The sequence below is a fragment of the Chrysemys picta genome, chromosome 4 (assembly GCF_011386835.1).
Source record: "Chrysemys picta bellii isolate R12L10 chromosome 4, ASM1138683v2, whole genome shotgun sequence".
Taxonomy (NCBI): domain Eukaryota; kingdom Metazoa; phylum Chordata; order Testudines; family Emydidae; genus Chrysemys; species Chrysemys picta.
The window spans coordinates 115,707,516-115,724,878 of NC_088794.1; the positions used below are offsets into that span (position 1 = coordinate 115,707,516).

General features: G+C 45.4%; 1 protein-coding gene across 28 annotated transcripts in view; it reads left to right on the forward strand.

Annotated features, from left to right (window-relative positions):
* Nucleotides 1–487: 487 nt before the first annotated feature.
* Nucleotides 488–17,363, forward strand: part of NRXN3 (neurexin 3) — a 1,417,823-nt gene continuing 1,400,947 nt past the window's right edge. For 11 of the 28 annotated variants that reach the window (XM_065593439.1, XM_065593440.1, XM_065593458.1 and 8 more), the window contains exon 1: nucleotides 2,031–2,328. The gene's annotated coding sequence lies outside the window, so the exon portion shown is untranslated. Of the gene's footprint in view, nucleotides 609–2,028; nucleotides 2,329–11,941; nucleotides 12,070–17,363 lie in introns of those variants that run through there. The other 17 variants (XM_065593436.1, XM_065593441.1, XM_065593442.1 and 14 more) reach the window with 6 other exon arrangements.

Genomic DNA, 17,363 nt, shown 5'->3' on the forward strand with positions numbered 1-17,363 from the left:
AGCTAGAGAGGATAAAGAAAAGTACCATGAGTCAGATTTTGTTCCAGTTATGCAAGTCTAAATCTGTAGTAACCTCACTGAAGTAAATGAAGTTACTCCTGATTTACTTCAGTGTAACTGAGACCAGAATTTGGCCCCATGCCCCCATTAGGGGACTGATAGATTGCACTGCTCTTATGTGGTCCACATAAAACAGAAGGCTGAAGGGCATCGTGTTTTTGCACAGATCTCATTGCTCTTATGCTTTCCCTATAAAGCAAAAGGCTGAAGGGCATATTGTTTTTGCACAGACTTCTTCTGGGACACAGTCTTGCTCTAAGCACTATGCTCTTGATGCAGGAAGACCATTGTCACCTTGTTGAAATTGTCTGCATCTGGCCCCCAAGACATCTGAATTTGTTAGGAGATGTGCGGAACTGTTGAAAGCTATGCAGCCATTTCACTTTCTTACATGATTAAGTCAACAGTGAAGTTCTTTTGTGTTTTCCAGAGATACCATCCCTGGGGATTCCTAATACTACTTTGGACTATTTAATGCTGCTGCGTGGCTGTTATACACCTCAGAGGCAGCTGCATTTCTGCACTGGGCAAAGTGATCAATATGCTCTGTAAGTAATAATAATTATTTATTATTTATTGAGCACTGTGAGTTGGCTCAGTGCTGTGCAAACATAGAGAAAGACAGAGGCCTTGATTCTTTTCTAGGATGTGAAAGAGAAGGAAGGGCAGGTATCTTTCCAATCTGTCCACAGGGTAAATGCATTTCTAAGTGCCTGTCCTCTAGGCACAATACACACACTGTACAGCACTCTAGGATCTGTCTAGAAGGGTTCTTAGGTTGCAAAATCTAATAGAATAAAAATGTTTGTTTTGTTTTAAATGTCTGTGACTACTAGTGTTCTGGGCAAAAGCTTGTTTCCTTTTACTTATGCAAGTAGTCCTTGTTCACCTGGTTAATTTTGTTGAATTCAATGAATTATACATGTGGGGAGACTCTGCCCTTTAAAAAAAATTAAACATTCTCCGACAATGTTGTAAATGGAAATGTAGCAGCAGAATTAGGCTAGTTCATGAGAACCAGGAAGTGAAACTGGCTAGAAAGGGAAAGTGAAACCAACCAGTCTAATTTCTCAAGTTGGTGAAGGGTCAAAAATAAACAAACAGCAGTGGGAAAAGTTGAGACTCTTAAGTCTTTCAGTTGTTATATTCAGATACCTCAGGGCTGAGTGTGGTATGAATAAAAGATAGCTAGGCAGACAGAGGAAAAGATATGCTATTTGTAACACATACTTCTTTAGAGATATGTTGTATATCTTGACAGTATCCTTTTATAATTTTCCATGCAGTGTCGAAGACTCACATTGCTGTGAGTTTATTCCTGTCAAGGCAGTTGTGAGTTGCGGACAGAGTACCATCTGCAGTCAGTATTGCCTGCCTTTCACCGCCAGTCTTACCATCTTTAACTCTGGTGTTATTTGTAGTGACTATGAATGTAAAATATAGGCAGAGGTATATACATTCATGAGTGTGCATGTCCCTTATAGGAAAGTCCTATAGAATTTAACAGAGTGACTATCTTTCTGTAGCCCTTTTAAGACAAACTATAGAACCCTACAGCAGGAAGAACCCAAATAGAATAGAAATAATTCTCTGTTAAATTCAATAGGATGATTTAATAATTCTGTAGGAAGGAGATCATTCTCTATCATGTGCTGTAGGTTTGCAGAGTCATTTAAATATATCCCTGTTTAATTTCTATAGAACCCTATTAGTTTCATCCCTATTAAATTCTACAGGACTTTCCCAGGAGGAGAGCGTGTGTGTGTTATCTCCCCGTTCCAGTTTGAGTAAGAATCCTTTTCAGTGTGGGAAAGCTGGGCTCCCAAGCACCTGCCTCTTAGTCATCCAGGGCTTGAGGATGTCCCCAGATTACATCTTGTCAGCTGTTTGCAAAACAGCCCTGGGAGGAGGAGGTGAAACCCTGAGCCTCACAGCCTGGCTGTCTCTTTAAATGCTGGGGTCTGTGTGCTGGAGAGGGAGGGATCGGCTCTGGAGTGCGTGAAATTCCTGGGCTCCTCTGACAGTCTCAGGCAGAGAGCTCAGCTCTACACATCTCCTCTTGCATGCAACTCACTGAGAGGGAGAGGCAAGCCAAACCTCCCCTTTCTGCCTGCATCCCAAGCCATCAAGGACCCGTTTTAGCATCTCCAGTACCCTCACCCTTCCTCACCAGTCCTTCCTAGAGAGACACCCTGGATTCTTACATCCCCAAAGAGGAAACAAACAAAGAGTTGATAAAACAGCCAAAACATCTTCTCAACTGCAAAGGTAAGACTTTGGGGGAAGGATGGATGGCAGGATGGAAGAAAGACCCAAAATGAACAGATATTTCTGTGTATCCAGTAGAAAGTCTTTCAGTTTAAAAGGTAATGGGTGCTTTCACTTGAGAGTTCCAAGGGTGATTGGTTTTTTTTAAAATTTTTGATCACAAATATCTTGGAGATTTGTTATTTTTCGGTCTCTTCCTGCGAGTTTTTATCAACCTGCCCCTGCCCTCCTTTCCTTCCCCCCTCACCTCCCTGTTATGAAAAGTCAGAAAGATTTTTGGAAACGGCACACCTAGTGGGATGATCTGTTTTCAGGTGACAAGCACAAACTCTCCTCTCTAACCAATACTTTTATTTTTGCTTTTTTTTTGTTCTTATTATTTTATTTTTTAAATTACTATTTTGGAGGGGCTGTTTTTTAAAAGTAGAGAATAGGGGTGTTTTTGTGAGGAGACAAGATGCTGCTACATTGAATTATAACAGGGACCTGCTTAGGAATCAAACTATTTGACTAGCGGCTGAAGGATTTCTTTTTTTCTTTTGCAAAATTTTTACTAATGAGGAAGGAAGGGGGAAAAGAAGAAAGTTTTCTTTTTTTCCTTCGTCTTTGGATCTATTACAGAAGAACCTTCCCTCCCCGCCTTCCATTTGTTTATATTAATGATTTAGTAGCCGTCTTGCCTGAAAACTTCCACTGTGAGCGACTGCTGTGCATTTTCAGGCAGCGAGTGACCTTAAAGGTTGGTTCGATCCTTTCTTCGTGCAAGATGCATGCAAAATACCCATGATTTTCTTTTTTTTTTTTTTAAATCTAACTACAGCACTTTATAATTTAAAATAAAAACATCATCCACTCCAGGGCAGTGATGTAATTCCCCTACTTATGGGCACTGACTCTGGTGCTTTGCACGTGACTTGTCTTTTGCTTACTCCCTTAATTTTATTTTAATTGCCGTATAGGTAAGAATTACTTTTATTAACCACCATTCTTTAAGGACACATTTCATTAAAATTGAAATCTCTCTTTTTAAAATAAATTATTTTCCATTCCACACCGCTCCCCCCAAAAAAATTAGAGAGAGAAAAGCGAAAGGATCAGAGAGGCAGAACCAAAGCTAAAAAATGGAACAATTTTTAAAAGACCACTTTCGCTGATCCAAGCCCCTGTTCCCACCTCCTCTTGGCGCAGCTATTCAAAGCTTTGTTGAAAATAGTTTTTAAAAAATAATATTCATTTTTGTTCTTGTTTCTTTTTTGCACGTGATTGTTCTGTGTTAAGCATACAGCCCTCCTAAAGAGGTGAATATTGACACGCTCGCTCACTAACACTATATTTTGAGTGACTGTTTTTTAAGGGGGTGAACTCTTAACTAGTCTAGTGAAAAGTCAGAGAGCGATGTTGGGTGTGTGAGGAAAAAAATCGAACCGAAAAGGATTTGCCTGCTAACTGGGTGTAGTCGGTTATTAATTGTAGCGTGAGACTGAAGGGTGTTGTATTTCTAGCCAGGTAAGGTAAAGCGGGCTATAGTGTTAAGTTGGGCAAGTTTATCTAAGGGCTAGTCATGTTTATGGAGGAGGAGGTTGGGGAGGGAGCTGAGATTATTGCCCTTGGTGTTGTTGACGGACACACTGGAGGAGTTGAGGTATTATATTTTGATAATTTTATATTCCTGTTGATGTTTTTTTGTTTTGGTCATTGGCAGTTTCCTAAATGTCCGTCTTTCTCCTGCAAAGCGTATTGTTTTCTGGAAGGGGCGAAGGGAGTTGCATCTGGGGACACTGGAAGTTTGGGGATCACGCGAGCAACAGGGCTGTATTTATTTATTAAAAAAAAACCCAAAGTTGGGAGGTGAAAATTCCCTTTCTGGAGTATTTGGGTACCTTCTGATGGGGTGTGTATCTGTGTGGTTTTCATTATTTATTTTATTTTTGTTCTTAAAAAAAAAAAGGAAAGATAAAAGAGTTAGAAGAAATTAAATAAATAAAAGCCCCGTATTCGATGTCATAATTCCAGTGATGATGGCTTCTCGGCAGAACCGATATCTGCCGATATCACCCTGTTCCATGGCTGTAGCCTGGCCTCATTTTACGCTGCGTTTCTACTGAACATGTTGACGTGCTGCTGCTTATATAAGGGAAGGAACAAATTCAAGCGGATTAGTGATTGGGATTTTGAGATCGGTTACCCAGATTATGTTGGGGTTTTTTTCCTTTGGTGAGGGGGGAAGTTGGTGGGGGGGAAGGATGGAGAGATGTGGGAGGGGGTGAAATTGGGGAACATGGTGGGGGAGATGGAGGTGATGCGGGGAGCAGCTTGTTCGCATAATGTCTGCGCAGCGTCCTTTTTTTCTTTTTTTTTTTAAAAAGCCCATTATCTCTAAAAACACATTATTCTTCAGACCAGTATAAAAACAATGTGGGAGGGGTTATTTTAGCGAGGGGGTTTGGTCTGGGAGTCATTAGACCCACTGCTGCAAAACCAAGATACAGAAATCCATCTGCACCAACATTTCGGGGGGAGGAGGGCGTGCGGAGGGGGGAAGGGATGGATTGTCGCTTTTGGATTAGCAGCATAGGGCTTTGTATTCTTCATTTCCCCCCCCCATTTCTGCCATTCCCCCTCACCCCACATCTGCACACCCTCTCTCCTCCTCCCAACCCCCCCGAAGGCATCTCATCTCTTGACGAGAAAATTCCGTGTTACATCCTGATGGCTCTGCGGCTTTTTTTTTTTTTTTAGTGCATCACAACAGTGGCACGATGACCTTTGCTTCATGCCACACAGATGCAGGCTCCTGATACGAGTGTGACCACGGCTCGCCCGCACAAACACATGCACTCATACCCAAGTTGGGCCATGATTTTAATTCATTTTCTTTTCTTTTGGGTCGGGGGCTGGGTAGACATTGTTAGGGGGGTGGGAAATGCAGCAAATGCCAAAGGCACGTCCATCCATTTCTCCGCCCCATCTTGCTGTTCGGTTTTCCAGGATGCTGTGTCGCACATCATGAGATTTGAATGTTGGGGGGGGGGGGGTTGTGTGAAGAGCAGAGGCTTGGGGGAGGGAGGGAGCATGTGTGTGTCTTTGGGGGGATGGATGAACCTGACGACGTTAATAACATTTTTTTGGTCAAACGAACGCCCGGTGATAATGATTCAGTTTAACCATCTGTGAAATACATGCTTGCAACGCACTGGAATAAAGGTTACTCCAGGGAGCTTGGGCTGAGCTTGGCGGGCTCTGGGGAGCGTGATGTCCACACTCGGGGGAGACAAACACACACATGCACCCAACAGACCCCTCCCCTCACAAAGCCCACTTGTGTATCCAAGCTAGAGGGCATTATAACATAGAGAGAGGGCGTGGGCTGTATTGGAGCCCGGACCAAACAAAGCCTTTCTTGGCTTGTCTTCCTCTGCCATCCCTCCTCTTCCTCCATGAGCCTGTCCATGCCTTTGATCAGACATCACGGGAATATCAACATTTCCATGCAGTTCTGTGCCAGAGGCTGTGTGTGTGAGACTCCAGGGTGGTGAACAAAAAGGGGAAAAATCTACTTGCCTTTCTCTGGTAGGATGCGCAGGAGAGGCATGGCTTTTCTAGTGTGAGCAGAGAGAGGGAGAAAATCCCCCCCTCCCTCCCCAACCCTAGCAAGGGGAAGGACCAAGCAAGCCCTGGAGAGGTTGTGTGGGTGATTGTAGATGGATAGTGTGTGGACAGTGTGTGTGCAGGACAAGGCAGCAGTGGGGAGGTTGTTAACAGAGTGTAGAACACGGCTGGCTAGCTTGTCCATTTGGAACCCTGCCCAATGACTGGCAGAACCTGTAATCCCCCTCCTCTCCCTGGATCCAAAGTCCTCCCTACACTTCAGTGAACATTCATTGTTCAGTCATGGTCTGGCTGGTCTCTTGCAGGGCTCTGAGAGGAGCTGGCAGAGAGAAAGGATCTCTAATGGCTTCCGCCTTCTTGTCGGCCAATTCCCCTTGTCTCCTGCGTGTGGCTAAATTTCACTGCACCCTTCTAAGTCCCTGTGTTTCTGGATCTTTCTGCTTCACAAGCGATAACAAATGGGAAATAGATACATTCCGGGCCATCTTTATGTCCCTTTCGCTTTCCTCATCTCTCTTTTTTGGAGCTGACCTTCAGAAACAGCGGCAAATTATAGCCAGAGGGGTGGGGTGGAGGATTTTCAGTGGGTCAGATGCCTACTGTCTGCATGGATGATGCGCAGAAAAATGAAGGCTCCTTCATTCAGTTGCTTTGTCCTCTAAGGTTTGATCCCATTTGAGCCTCAGCTGTCCAGTTTCAATCGCAAATTGCTTCTTTTGGGCCCTTTCCACCCCTTCCTCCCTCCCAAACCACTCAGTAAATGGCTGTTGCGCTGCAGCTCCAGCACCTGAGAGGCAGCCATGGCTGCCGTAGAGAGGACAATGCAGTGGCTGGCTGAGCAACAGGCAGAGGGTGCTGCAGGTCCCAGATAGTTGCTCTGACCCTAAGAATGACTCTGTTTTCCTGTACGGTGAAGGTAGGCACTGATTTTATGGTTCCTTCATTCCCCTAGTGACTGAGATATTGATACATCCCAATGGCACATCCAGCACCCACCCAAATGAGAGGGAATTTGTGTTTAATAATTAGGAAGGTGGAAAAAAAGATTCTTCTAGATAAACTGTAATGATTTGAAAGTGAGTTGCGTGCAGGTGGAAAGTACTAGACCAGGGGTTGGCAACGTTCGGCACGCGGCTCGCCAGAGTAAGCACCCTGGCGGGCCGGGCCAGTTTATTTACCTGCTGACGCGGCAGGTTCGGTTGATCCTGGCCCCCACTGGCCGTGGTTCGCCGTCCTGGGCCAATGGGGGCGGCGGGAAGTGGCACGGGCCGAGGGGCGGCTTCCTGCTGCCCCCATTGGCCCGGGACGGCGAACTGCGGCCAGTGGGGGCCCCGATCGGCTGAACCTGCCGCGTCAGCAGGTAAATAAACTGGCCCGGCCTGCTAGGGTGCTTACCCTGGTGAGCTGCGTGCCGAACGTTGCCGACCCCTGTACTAGACCGACAGCCCCACAGGTTGACATTCTGTTTATTCTTAGGGCAGCACAGTCCGGACAGCAGCTGGCCAAGTCTCCCTTGCCAATGTTCCGCACCCCTAATCTGGAGTGACTTCACTTCTGGGAGTGAGAGGGGAGTTCAGTCTGCACAGCCCATGTAGTCTTTGGCCTTTCTACTGAGGGTGGGGCAGTTAGTTCCAACAGTGATGGTGAATTATATAATTTGGACACCTTTCCCACTAGGAAATGGACTGAAACCCCCACTGATTCATTTCTTATAAGCTGCCCAACAGCAGTGGTCAGATGGGGATGGTGTTTAAACTTCATCAGTGTGGACTGGATTTAAACCAGCGCCCTAGAGGTAAAAGTTTCCATATTTCATTCCTGATTTCCCAAGCCACAAATGACCCTCTTGGTCTCTGGGCATTGCATTCTAGGGAAGCAAGAACCCACTCTTCCCCACCTTTTTCTCATTGCCCCAGCAGCGGCATTTCAGTGGATCTAGTGATCTCTTTGCTTCTTGTTTGTGACTCCTGCAGCCTCCTTCAGGGCTCCACAGTCCAATAGCATCTCTTCCTGTCTTCTTATCTCTTTCTGGGGATGGGGGAAGACAGTTACTTTTCCTCCTCGATTCTTCCCCTTCTGTTCTCTGGTAAGTGACTCTGCACATCCTGCTGCACTTTGGGGTGTGTGCAGGTGGAAATATGGATGCTGGCAGAGCCGTATTATGCTACAATGGGGTAAGGACAGATGGAGTCTCTGGGAATGAAGAAAGAAGGGACCAGAAACTCCAGCCAAAGTCAAAGATGAACCTTCCTGGAGATTCTTGAGAAGTTTGGTTAAATAAAAAAAAAACAATAAAAATTAACTTTATTCTCAAGCCCTCATGTGCTTAATAGATTCATCCTGGAGGAAAAGGGCACAAAACTTATTCTGGGACTATTCTCAGTGTAGCTGGATCCACAAGTCAGACACATTTCATTTAAGCCCTATATATCCCTCTCCTTATGCAAAGAACAAGTGGCATGGAGTAGGCTTTACTGGTTAGAGCATAGGCAGGCAGAACTCTTGGGTTCTAGTCACCAACACACTGTTTGACTTTGGGGTTGAGTCACTGCCTAGCTCTTTGCCTCACTTTCCCCTCATGATGAATGGAACATGAGGATTAACATGTATAAAGGGCTTTGAGCATCTTGGATTACATTTATTGGCCCCTTGACAGCAGTCTCAGCAGATAGATTGAGACACAGTAGTCAAAGGTTAGCATAGAGGAAGTATGCTCTTACCAATGTCTAGGCTGTCCCTGCTGTATTGGGAGAGGATGGCAGTCTCCAGCACTGTTGATCTTCTGGCACCTTTTGCCAGGCTTTTGGGCTGGGCTGATTTGAACTAGACTTTGCCATAGCCCCCCTGTTGGTGTGGTTGAAATGTTAAGTGGCTGGAAATGGGGTGGGAAAGCGTGGGTTGGGTTTTTTTAAGGGTAGGTGGGGGCTCTTGCTGCCCTTCTCAGAAAACACTTGCCTGTGAGAATCCATAGCAGTCTCATACCAGAGCGGTTCAGCTGTCTAACCCTTGTGGCACACGTTCCTGCAGAACCGCAAGCTGTGTGTAAGCAGCATGTCGTGGCTGTTAATTTACAGGCTGTTCTGTGCTAGGAGCGGAATGGGAAGGGAGTGGTGGACAGGGAACGGGAAGAGGCATTTACAGAGTATCTCAGGCATAGCTGAAAAATTCATTTCAGCTCATCTGAAAGAGCCTCCTCTACTGGCAGAGAGGATTAGCCATTCTTCCATCTCTCCCTCTATTGTCTCTTGGAACTCCCTCATCATCTGCCATATCCCAGTGGTAGATCAGTCTCCTTCCCCCCTACTCCCTCTTCCCACTTCTTGTCTCTTGGTGACTGGGGATAGAGATGTGGGGGGCTCTGAGAGCTTATCTGCCATGTCCCAGTGGTGGTGTGGCTCAACTCCTGTCGTTTCCAGAGCCCTTTCCTGTGCCCTTGATGATGAAGGACAGCTCATTTCGGAGCACAATCTGCCTGTGTCACTCTTGGCCCTGCTGCTGTCATCCATCATATTACAGGAACTAATTAACACCAGGAGCCTCAGATCCCAGGAATGAAGTGCTGGGGTAGTTGGATTTCTCAACTGTCCTTATTTCTTTTTTCTTAACTGGCACAGTCCGATCATGGAATCAGGGGTAATCTCTCTTGACTGCTGCACCAACCCTGGGAGGTGGAGGTGCCTGTGTATTTGGCAGGGAGGGATATTTGAGGCTTAGATCATGCCTCGAAATGCCCTTGATGCTACTGCAGCATTCCCTGCACCCAAGCAACTCCCAGCAGCAGGATGAAAGCTGAAGGGTGGGCTGGAATAATAACTGATAAGGATAGAAGAGGGTGGATGATTTGAGGTGTGATTTAAGCCTTCAAAGCTGGCAGTAGCCTGCCGTCTACCATCAGAAAGTCTAGCAACAAGTGATCCCAGCATCCATTCACTGGACTGACCCTGGGAATGTATTTTGCTCATGGTAGTGGAGAGCATCCTGTGTCTGCACCCCTTCTACTGCTGTGGTGATGGGAACCTCATCAGATGGAACGAGGGCCATAGTGAGGATCAGGGAGTGGTAAGAATTTAGCAAAAATATGGGTGGGGGCAGAATTCCCAAGGCTGTTAGGACAGGTTCAAAGATCGCCCCCTAAGTGGAATGGGGCAGAGAGAAGATTACCCCTTGGAATGTTGCATGGCTGTACCAATGTCACATAGCATCTGGGAAGCATTTGTTTCTTTCTGCAGTACTATCATGTCTTCCCTGGCCAGGTGTTTATTTCTGGGGGTGAGCATTTTGAGGAGGGGAAGAATCCGTGGCAATGGAAGAGGGGGTAACTATCTGACGGGATGAGCCTTAATGTCAGCAAAGGCAGGGCATGGGGTGGGGTGGGGAGGAACAATTCTCCAGTGGGGTAACCATCCGATGAGACCTGGTGTGTCCGCAGAGCAGGGACGTGTTGGCTTCATTTCAGTGTGTGTTACAGCACAATTTTTTTCCAATAATGTGTTAATTAAACATTGATTTCAGGGGGAAAGGGAATCTGCATGAATTGCAAAAACTAACTGGTGTGAGGAGGAGTGGGATCTGGTAAGAGATGTGTGGAGGGACCTGCTGTCAGCTGCTTCCATGACGGATTGTGGAGGGAGAAGAGGAAAGGGCTGGGGACAAATCTGTCCACCCACTGTTTAGAGTCATTCACTCCTTCTAAAGAGGAGCCTCCCTCCTTCCAGAAAAGTGTGATCTTTGGCATGTTGCACACTGAAGAATTGCCACACAGCCAGTTGAATGTCCCCAACTTTATTTTCATGGGGGGAAAAAAAATACTTTCAAGGGGTGACAGAGATCAAGGCAGCCTTCTGACCAGCTCAGAGCCCAATATACTCCGTACTTGCTGCCCTTCTACAAAGTGGTGTCGCAGATTAATTAAACACAGGTGCAAATTAAAACATCAGTTGTAACTGTGTGCCAGAAGAGCCAGAAACGGTAATTCACCTGGACTTCATGTGCAGGAGATGATTACTGAACATGAATATAACATTGAGTGAGGCACATATTTAACATGCCCTCTCCTGGAATTCAGCATATTGGAAGATATGATGGGATGACATGACATCCCCCTCCCTCACCAACTCCAGTGCACTCTGCTCCCTACATCAGAGAGGGAGAGCCTTTTTTCTCACCTGGGGAGGAGGCATAGGGCAGGTGGTAAGAGTTCTAGGTTTATTATGGCTTCTTGCTTGGAAAAACTCCCCTCCCCCCATCTATTTATTTAAGAAATACTTTTAAGATTGAACAGCTTCTGTTTTTCCTTTTGTTTCCAATCTGGGGTAGTGCTGGGTAAATTAAAAAGAATGGGGTGAGGGAAGAATCTATCTGACTTTTTTTTTTTGAACCTCTGAAAAAGTGAGATTCAAATTCTGGGCAAAGATTTCAATCAGTTTTTACTTTATTTGAAATGGTTCCCCTCTCCTGGAGAGAACCTAACTGGCTGCTGCCTTCCTATCTGGTTCACAGGCACCAGACTAGAAGGTACAAAAATCTGGCTGCGGTAACCTACTGCAGATTCAAGACTAAAAGGGAACTGGCTAGCCATGGAAGAGCAGTTCTTCAGGAAGATAAACACACAGTGTGCCAAATTCTGTACCTGCAGATCTCCTGTGTAACCCCACTGAAGTCAGTAAAGTTGTATGGAGGGCAAGTAGTGGAAGCAGCAAGGCCTTGTGGTTAAATAATAAGATTGGGAGGCAAGAAGAGTTTTTCACCTATGGCTCCCCAGTTAAAATCTAGCCCAGATTTGTGTAGTGAATGACAATTACCCTGAGATTATTATTTTGTGGCCTATGTGAAATGTGGGGGTGCATGAAGGGGGTTACAAACCCTTTGGGGCCACAGAGGAGGTCCTCATGCTCATGATACCCCCATATCCCAGTTTGCCCAATAAAGGGAAGTGGTCTAAGTTAGATATTATGTGGGAGGGCTCTAGGACCCAAGGGAGTTGAGAAGGAACACCTGGAAGCTGAGTCATTAAAGGCAGGTGCCCTTCATAGCTAATGATGGAGTCTATGGCAGTTCTGAAGAGGTTGCTAAGGGAATTGGTTTTCATTTCCCATAGAAGTTCAGGGAAGCCACTTGGGAAGTTACTGAAAAGTGAGTCCAGACACTGTGTGTGACTCTGTTTATTTTTTGTCTGACTAGTTGTCAGATTTGTATAAGTAGCCAACCCAGGGGCACTGTGGTGGCCTTACAGTCAATTCCTTGGTAGTGCACGACTTGAGGCCTTTATAAGAAAGAGGTTTTCCTGTTTGGTTCAGAGGAACCTCTGGGAACATGTCATGTGGGACCAAAGCTAGGTTTGGGGTCTGGCTGTGAGGTGTCTGAATGGTTCCTAATGATTCCCTCCTACCCCACCCCCCAGTAAACTTGCCCACTACAACAGCAGCCTCTTGTTGTTAGTCTTCAGAGAGGAGAGAGGACTATATGGAGATTTAACCTGCCTCACACCATTAGAGGCAAGTTGTTGTTGAAGCACATTGGTCAGAAGCAGCAAGCATTTGTTTTGGAAGCTTGTGCCACCACTGGATGGGGCGTTGTATCTGTTTGAGGGTTATGTAGAGGATGTTAGTCTCCCTGTGGTGTTATGTTAGAGTCTAGCATCTTCCTCTGGAGCTAAATTCATACACCCATCAAATGTAGTTGGAGCATATGGAAAGCTCGGCCTATTCAGTCCTCAAGAGATGACTTTGGTGAAATGGTCAAAGCTAGGCTGTGCTGTGATTATTTATCTACGAGGTCCCATATCATATTAAGGACTGGCCCTTCATGAACACTGCTGTAAGGTAAGGAAGGAGGCTCTGTAACCTAGAGAGATATTGAGATATAACCTGATTATTATTTATTGATATCGTGGACCAGGACCCCATTGTGCTAGGAGCGGTACAAACAGAGAACAAAAAAAACAGGCTCTGCCCCAAGAAGCTTACAAGACAAGAGACAACAGATGGATACAGACAGACAGGGTAGTACAAGGAGACAATGAGACAGTTTTGGTCAGCATGATCGGCAGTGGTCTCAACACACCAACAGCTGAACTGCTGTTAAGCTTTTTGTTGGCATGGTGGCAAAGGATTACAATAGAAATTCAAGCTGCAGCTCTTGCTTGAGTGTTTTGTGCCTGCATCTTCCGTCTGTTTTGTTTAAATAAATTCTCTTCCATTTGATGAGATTTACTGTCTCAAAACTTCCCATTGGATCCAGCAATGAGGTGTGCACTGCAGAGGTTAGAAGGGGAGTGGGGTGCTGAACACAGGGTTTTGTTATTGAGGGTTTGAGGATGTTGGGGATTGGGAAGAGAGGAGAGAGAGGTCTTAGGATCGGGAAGTGGAGGAGCGTATAAGTTAGAGTGATGTGGTGTCAGTGAGAAAAGGGTGCAGGGTGTAGTGTCTGAGAAGAAGTCTATCCATTGCCATGCATGAGTGAAAATGTTGAATGTGTTGAAACTGGTAATTCTGGGGTGCTGTCTCTTCTAAGTCAGACTGACTTCACTGTGCTGGGGGCACTGTGCTTCAGGGAATGGTGGAGGTGATTCGGTAGGGATTGTGTTTCCCTCTGTGTGAGCCACCACAGTGCCCACACATAAAGTTACATGGATGTTGTGAGGAGCGCTCTTGCATGCGACATGAAACTAAATTATCTTGGGAGACGTTATAGAGCTCTTGTCACTACAAAAATTGTTGTTACCCACAATGGAATTTAATCAGGTTAATAGTTACCCCAACCATTTAAATTAGTTGTTACAATTTTCATTTGCTGCCTTAAACTTGTTGTGTAGTGCCGTTGTGCACTGTTAAATAGCTGCCATGTTCAACCTTAGAGGTGACTGCATTTCCACAATGTGTGTGTGCATGCGCATGTGTAAAATACTTCAGGATTCCTTGGAATGAGAGGAGTTGTGTAAGTGCCAGAGTTAGCGTCTCTCTGTAATGTACTGGCTCTTTAGGAATTGCCAGACTGGATCAGACCTGAGATCCATCCAGTCAGGTATCCTCCCTCTGACAGTGGCCGGTACCACATGTTTGAGAGGAATGTTGGAGAACCCCGCAGTAGGCACATGTGGGATAATCTGCTCCCTCCCCATTAAGTCTTATCCTGATCTCTAATAGTTAGAGAGTGGCTTGAGTCCTAATCTATGAAATTCAATATTCCTTTCAGAATTTTTGCTAGAATTAACTATGACAACTCTATATTCTTTGTATTCGAGTGATGTTGCCCTCTAGTGGCTGACCTTCAGGAAGGATAAAGGACTTATTACTACCATAGGGAGATCATCATCTTTAGTTCGATTGATAGAGGCCTGTGCTTTTTGGAGTTGAAGGACTTAGGATTCTACTCTGCAGCACATGAATATGTCTGGGGATAAATTGTTGTGTAATCACAACAGCTGATATGATTGGGGCATGCTAGACCACTAGTCAAGGTGTCAGGAGATCATCTTGGCTAGTGCCTAGTTGGATGACATTCCAGGTGAATATTGAGTTCCTTGTAACTCAGTGAGAGAACCTGGAGTCTGTGGACGCTGCTGACCATATCAGTGCCTTTGCAGCCTGAAACACTCTCCCTCCCTTCCCAAGCCTTGGTGACAGCACCTTTTTGAAGCTGGGTCTAGAATCCACTTGATTTTGGAAGGAAGGTCTTCGTGATGGGATGGTGACTAGATTTCTGTGTTATCCACTTCATTTAATACTTGTGGTGTATTTATGTTCAGGTGCCTAAAGAATGTCTCTCCTGGGTACACACGGAACATTATTATTTCCTAAAGGATCAAATGATTTTGTAACTGTTCTGTTGGTTTCTGGTTGTACTTGAACATCCCTCTCTGGGCAGTGATAGACTGTATACTGTGTTCCATGCTTATAAAATTAATTTGTCTTTTTACCTCTATCACCAATAAATTCTCTTGTTCTTCAATTGTTCTTCCGTGGGTCATTGTTGGAAAAGTGTTTTGACTGGCAATGCCAAGCTTCTTGTTTATACTCCCCCCGCCACTTGTGATTCAGCTAATATCACATGGTCATGTTACCTGCCAACCACAGTCATGATAGGAAAGTGCTTGTTGTTAACCTCTATGTTACTGTTCACAGCTTTCCTCTTATTTACATGTGCTGTGCCACTGACATCTTTTAGCAGCCTAGTGGGGATTGAGGGAATGTTAAGGCATACCTTGTATGTTCAGTAGCATGGTACCGTTTGTAGTTAAAATGGTCTAAAACTTACAGCACAAGCTGTAAGATCAAGGCCCTATTTTATGGGGCACCCATTTAGGTAATCTTTTTTGGGTAGAGTGGCTGTCTGGAATCCTCTACTCCAGCGGACCCCAATTAATGTAATTATCGGACCTTTAGTGCTAAAAGGGACTTAAAGGGAGGCCGCTAGAAATGGGAGTTAGGAATCTTGGGATCTAATCCTGGTTCTACCACAGACTTGTTGTGTGCCCTTGGGGACAAGTCACTAAGGGCACTTGGTATTTTTGTGGTCTTGGGCCCTTCATGTCCCTCTGAACTTCATTTGTAAAATGAAGGGGACAGATAGGTAGTGCTGCTCAGTGTTTTTTTTTCTCTTCTTAGTCTCTGATCTTAGTGGATTGTCCCTAGTAGACGCTCAGAAAACCATTTCTTAGAGCTGCCTCGTGATTCTGATCTCTCCAAAGTCACACTGGGAAAATGCTTCTGTTCTTGATCTGACTTATTTACTATTTCAAGTTTGTTTGTTCTCTTTAATTTTTGTTTCTGTCCATGTTAAATCCATTATTCTGGTCTATCCATTTCCATGTAACAAGAACAACTTCTCTCTTTCTGCTTTAAAGCCTCTTTTCTCTTGTACCTGTCCAGATATTTTCATGCACTTATGTTCAAGCTTTTGTTCTTCCTGAAATCTCCATTTTTCCCCCCACTCCCAGGCTGGGCTGAGAAGGAAGGCAGTATAATCAAGTGGATAGGGAAGGAGAGACAAGCTCTTCTTCCAGCTCTGCCACTGACTTGCTGTGTGACTTGAGGCAGGTCACTAACTCGGTTTCCCCATCTCTGAAATGGGTCCCAAAATTCAGGAGAAGGGGGTTAAATTCTTCTCCTGAAGGATCATAGACATTAGACTGAATTTACTCACCTCTAATTTATATTCTTCACTTTGGGGGTCAGTGCAAGATTGTTTCCCTACACTCTGTTTTCTAGTGCTTTATCCAATCCCGTTCTGAGTATCAGAAGCAATAGGGCTGCCACCACTTTCCTTCGGGAGACCTTGCCATAGTCTAATGCAAAGTATAAGTCAAACAGTGTAATTGTCCCAAAGCTATGGTCTTATCTGCAGAATATGGAGACAGACTTGTGAAATGAAAGAAACTCAGCACTGAGGGAGTCTGCCAGGCTCCATGGAAAAACATACTGCTTTGTAAAATGACCCGATAGAAATGTGGAGAGGAGAGGTGGCTCTAGCAACTGTCCTTAGAGCCAAGTGTAGCAAACCACTTCTCCAAAACCTGCCCTCAACTGGTCCCTAGCAGAGACAGTTTTCTGTTACTGAATCCAGCCCTCCCCAGAAATCCCTGCAGATACTGTATTCTGTTAGAACAGATGAGCGGGACACGGATTTGTGGGTGGACTAACAATCTGGGGTTCCAGCAGTCTTTACATGATACCCAGTTTGGTTCTGTCTCCAGAATTCAGACATGTGGGTTTTCATTTAGACCCATCTCTAGTTCAGAAGTGGCGCAGGCTTGGCTGTCCCTTCAGATCATGTGTATTCTGGGATGCCCCTGGTGGCAGGGGATTGTGGGGAAGGCCTCTGATTAAATGAGGGTGAGATGTGAAGGCAGTGGCTGGGTGAATAGGATGCGTAGGATTCAGAGTATTGGCAAAGGGCAGCACCTGGCTAGGACCCTTCTTTCTTCATCATATACATAGGGTTGCATTTCCTGCACTGTGGCAGACTGACTAGCTGTGTTAGAGGTGCAGTAGTGGTGTATGATGGGCCCAACTGCTGTACGTCTCTAGACCAGACAGTACGTGTGCTGGAGTTCATGGGTGGGGGGGAGCAGACAGCCTTTGCTCTTCATCTCTGCTGAAGTCAACCCCTTGGTACTTATTCTAATGCCATTTGTGTTGTGTCTAATCTAAAACGTGTGCAGACATAGGGACGGGTAAATTGATGACCTTGCTGTCTGCCCATCTTTCTCCCCTGATAACCAGATGGCTGAGAGGCACAGGCAGTGATAAAGCTGGGCCAATGCATAGAGTTCAACGTTTGGGTGGCCAGTGGTAGTTAATGCCCCGGCCTTCCTCTCTGAAGACCTAGGATCAAATCTTGGTAAAATCACAAGTGAAAGGAGTTTGAAGGTCTCAGCTTAGTCTCTAATGTGTGTTAGTCTGTGTTGCAGAAACCACCATGTAATC